This window comes from Anastrepha ludens, chromosome 6 (genome assembly GCF_028408465.1).
Source record: "Anastrepha ludens isolate Willacy chromosome 6, idAnaLude1.1, whole genome shotgun sequence".
Lineage (NCBI taxonomy): Eukaryota > Metazoa > Arthropoda > Insecta > Diptera > Tephritidae > Anastrepha > Anastrepha ludens.
The window spans coordinates 86,977,278-86,982,667 of NC_071502.1; positions in this window are offsets into that span (position 1 = coordinate 86,977,278).

Below are 5,390 nucleotides of genomic sequence, written 5' to 3' on the forward strand. Positions count from 1 at the left end.
TTCAAAGAGCTCTGAACAAAAACGGCTTTCTTACTAGAACACCACGAAAAAAACCTCTTATTTCTGAAAAATCCATAAACTGCGCCTGGAGTTCGCCAAAGCACACAGGGAAAAGGGGTGGATTTTTGGCAGAACTATTTTTTTTGAGAATGGTAATACAAATGACATGTCAAATGTGTTCATAATTTACTTAAAGGTTTGACATTTACGAAATGGGACGCTATATGCTTGAACAAAATTGGGCAATATTGAAAACCTATTTCCAAAGTGATGAGTCTTCTTCTTCTTTTCTGATTTTCACATCGGTGGCTACGTCAATAAGCAAAATTGTCGGATTTGGGGCTCAGAAAATCCACACGTTACTGTAGAGAAGCAAATACATCCACAACGAGTCACTGTTTCGTGTGGTTTTTGGTCTGGCGGGATCATCGGACCATTTTTTTTTCGAAAATGAGCGAGGAGCCGCGGTTACAGTAAATGGCGAGCGTTACCGTGACATGCGCAACGAGTTGTTTCCAAAAATTGAAGAGGATGACGTGGACGACATTTGGTTTCAACAGGACGGTGCAACTTGTCACACTGCCAAAGTTACACTCGAACTTTTGGCTACCGTTTTTGAAAACCGAATAATCCGCCGAATTTCCGATATCAATTGGCCGCCTCGGAGCTGTGATTTAAGCCCGTTGGACTATTTTTTGTGGGGAGCCGTTAAGGACGATTGATGCTTTCAAACACGAAATCTCAGTCGCCACTCATGAAATTGGAGGCCAAACAATCGAAAATGTGCTTAAAAATTGGGTTGATCGAATGGCTTACTGTAAAGCCAGTCGTGGCAGTCATTTGAACGATATTATTTTTCATTCATAAATGACAATGTTCAATCTTCAAAATAAAAAAAAAGTTTCAAAACATATTGATTAGTTCTTTTTTAGCCAATTCAAAAACAAATTTTACATGGCCCACCCTATATTTATTGAAGGTAATATGGATCGTTATAAATACAAATCACTATTGGAAGTCAATCTGAAACCTTCGGTGGATGATTTGGAGCTTGGTTCAGGTTGGGTCTTTCAACAGGATAACGATCCAAAGCACACATCACACATTGTGAAGCATTGGCTGCTTTACCATGCTCCAAGGCAATTAAATACACCACCGCAAAGGCCAGATTTGAATATTATTGAATATATCTGGGAAATCTTAGATCAAAAAATTAGAAAAAATCCGATTTCAAGCGCTTTAGTACTCAAAGAACGTCTAATAGCAGCTTGGAACAATATAACTTCTGCAGAGTTAACAAATTTAGTCACCTCGATACCACAATGGCTTCAAGTTGTAATTGATGCTAATGGTGGACACACTAAGTACTAAGAAGCAATATTACTTAGAGGTAAGTGAAGTTTTTCACACTGGAGTAAGATATTTGTGTACTGTATGCCGACTTTTGTCAACGTTGGTTTTAGGTTTTTTGCTATAGCTTTGCTATTTTATATTAATGTATGGATTTTTTTAACTCTTTACGGGGTGCTGGTATAAAATTTATACCACTTATTTAAATGTTTTTCCTGCATTTTATGCGCATTGGTATAATTCTTTTACCACTTGTACAGACAAATTTAAGCTTATATTTTCTAAAAAAAAATATAACAAGTGTTTGAAAGAGATAAATATATATGATTTTTACACGCAAAATGAGTAGAATATTGAAGTATTAAAGTATTACTCAGAATTTATCATATTTTGTAAATAAAAGCACGTACAGTATCGGTTTCCTGCAATTTTAATAAAATTAAGTGTTAATGAATTAATTTCTCAGCCAATGGAATAAAAATAATCAAAAGACTTAGTGTGGAAAGTGTTTAAAGTTCCTGGTACAAAAAGTATACCACCGCGCGGTATATACGTATGTAAATGACAATGGCTAAAAAACTTAAGCAGGGTTCGAGATATACTATATACGGGTAAAAAAGGAGATCTAGTCGAAAAAAAGCTTGGAGAACAGGTCGTTCTCGGCTTAACTACTGATTTTGGGGGGAAACACCATAAAGTGTTTTTCGATCATTTTTTCACTTCGTTCAACTTGATTCTTGAACTGAAAAAGCAGTTGATAAATGGATGCGGAACAGTGCGAACCAATCGAAAATTTCTTCCTACCGATATGAAATGGATTGACAAAAGAGAGGTTACAGCTTTATCTGACTTTCATGATCCGAGTAAATTTGTAAAGGTAAAACAATGCAAAAGCGATGGTTCTGTCAAAGAAATCGAAAAGCCTGAAATAATACACGACTATAATATGCACATGAATAACGTTGACAAGTTAGATCGGCTAAAGAAGTACTACGAGCTGAACAGAAAAAGCCGCAAGTGGTGGCACCGAATATTTTTTCACTTTCTTGATATTGCAGTCGTAAATTCTTTTATTATTTCTAAAAGTATAGGGTACCACTTACCCCTTAAGGACTTCAAACTTGATTTGATTTCAATACTATGCAGTTCAGCCTCACCACCTACTCTTGGAACCAAAAATAAAAAGCAAGCTAGAGTCCGCATAAAGAAAAACAATCCGTATGTAGATCCAAGCCTACGATCCTCGTCATCTTACTAACCAGTCAGAACAACCTTACGTAGATGTGCGTACTGCAGCACGACAAGCCACCAAAGAAGGACTCAGTGGATGTGCTCAAGTTGTAATGTGCCACTTTGCCTCAGCAAAACAAAAACTTGTTTCAATGAGATTCATAAATAATCCTCGCACTCCATGCGCGATGGTATAAAAATCGTACCACATCCTTGTACAAACTCCTGCAAGGATAAACATTTTTTGTTTACATTTTCTTCATTAAATGTCTCGAATAAATGAAATAAAAAAATCTTTGTGCTTAATTTTTAGCGATTTTTTTCAGTGCGCCGGATAATGATTAGAAAAACACATTTTTCAGTAATGTTTTTGAACTTTCAATCCGGGGGAAATGAGTGCATGTAGACTTTTGTCGGTCACTGTAGTTGTGGTTTTAGCACTAAAATAGGACCTATTCAAATTATATATATATATATATGTATATATATTATACACCCTTTCTGGGTGTTTGGCCGAGCTCCTCCTCCTATTTGTGGGGTGTGCGTCTTGATGTTGTTCCACAAATGAAGGGACCTACAATTTCAAGCCGACTCCGAACGGCAGATATTTTTTATGAGGAGCTTTTTTCAAGGCGGAAATACACTCGAATGTTTGTCATTGCCTGCCGAGGGGCGACCGCTATGAGAAAAATGTTTTTCTTAATTTGGTGTTTCACCGAGACGCGAACCGACGTTCTCTCTCTGAATTCCGAATGGTAGTTACGCACCAACCCATTCAGCTACGGCGGCCGCAAATTATAGGCAAACATTTAGAAACAAATGTCTTCAAAGCTTTCCTTTTAGCAAACTCTGATAACTATTTTGAAGAGTCGCTGCACTTCTCAACTGGTCTTGGCATTTTATTAAGTAGATGTAAATATAGATGACATTAGTTATAAATATATTTGTATTCCATTTGAAGGAAAATATTATATTCACTTATACCCATACTCTATCACCTTTTTAATAATTTTTTCAGATAATATTAAATGGATTCGGACCAGGATATATTCGATGAGCCATGTTCAGAAGTGGGATTAAGCCAATGGAAAGAAAATGACGGTGCAGTTTTATACACCTTTATTTATGGTTTTATATATTCTTATTTTATTTCAGAAATAAAAATTAAAAAGCGTCAATTTGGGGTGGATTGTCCCCATGACGAGCGCCCTCCCCCAAAACTGCCGCTCTTCCTAAAGATGTGTCGTCATTTAAAGGCAGACACGCGGCAATAATACCTGAATTAAACGCTATCCAGAAATCCAAGCCAAATATTGGCAAAACTGGATAGCGTCGATCCCGTCAACTGGGCGTTGCTGACCAAGTAGCTGAAATACGAGGTGCCATTTTCGATAAGGTAATAACAGACTTTCGCCAAAGATACTCTAGATTTCGCTTGTAACATCGAAAGTTCTCATTTTAGATGCCGGAACGTGGTGAGGTGGAAGCGCAAAGTAAGCTGTTGCGCGAATGCAAAGTGCTGACAGCTAGGGTTCACCAGGCTGTTAGTCGCATCACTGAATTCGTGAGCCTATCGAGGACATAGGGCAACCTCTTTGCAATTCGGTTATGGAAGATTTCATGAAAAGGATATTGTCCTGTAAGTGTGGTCGTGGTGGTCATTTGCCTGATGCTATTCTCCACTATTAACGGCTTACCTTCCTCATTTATATTAAAAAAAAGAATTTTTCTTTGAATATCAAAATAACACCTCTTATTAAAAACCCCTTTATAATTTGAAAATAACACTTTTTCTTCCATATGTAGATTGGGCTTCTGGCAAGAGCAAAAGGCACCAACTCATTAAAAAATTGTTTACCCAGAATAGACGGCTTACGTCTGAATAGAGCAGGACAGTGGCACAGCAGGTGCGAGTTTGCCTCTTCCTCTTCCTCGTCCTTATCTAGACAACTTCCACAGAAGTCATGTGTTTGCACATCCATCCTTTGGGCGTGTCTATCTATTAGGCATTGCCCCGTTTTGACTGAAATCAGAGTGCTAAGGCTGTGTTTATTTTGGTTTAGCAGAGATTCTGTGCATTTAGCATTGAGAGCCGGCTACAGTTGACGGGCGATTTTGCAGGTGGCTTGATTACGCCATTTTTCGTTTGCTTTCCTTACGATTTCTTCAAGGATGAGTAGCTTACATGTTTGTAAGGATATCCCTATGTCATTGTCTATGTACTCATCGGTCAATTTGGTGCCGAGTCTCGCTAGTTCATCGGCTCTAGAGTTACCCTCAATGTCGCGATGGCCAGAAACCCATGTTACCTTTAGGTGAAATCACTCAGCCATCTCGTAAAAAGATGTGCGGCATTTCACGGCTACCTTGGAGGTTGTCGACTGTTTTGTGAGGGATTTTATTGCCGCTTGGCTATCAGTGAAAATATAGATCTAATTTCCGGATATCGCATCATACTGCATCAGTATCGCGGCTTTCATTATTGCTATCAGTTCAGCCTGGAGGACACTATAGTAGTCGGGGAGAAGAAAATTTAAGGAGATCTCCAGGTGTTCAGAGTATACACCTCCGTCCACCCTGCCCTCGAGCTTTGAGCCATCTGCGGATATATGGATGGACTCGTCCTGTCTTACATCGTCCCATTCCTACTATTCCCATGAGGGTAGGAGGGTCGTAAACGCCTGTAATGGCAAGTGTAGGCGGGAACGCAAGTAAATTCAGAAATTGGATTTGAAGACAAGTGAGGAAGTAGCCAACTCAACTTTTTTTTTATTTATTTTTTAATTCTTATTTCATATGTGAAATCTTAA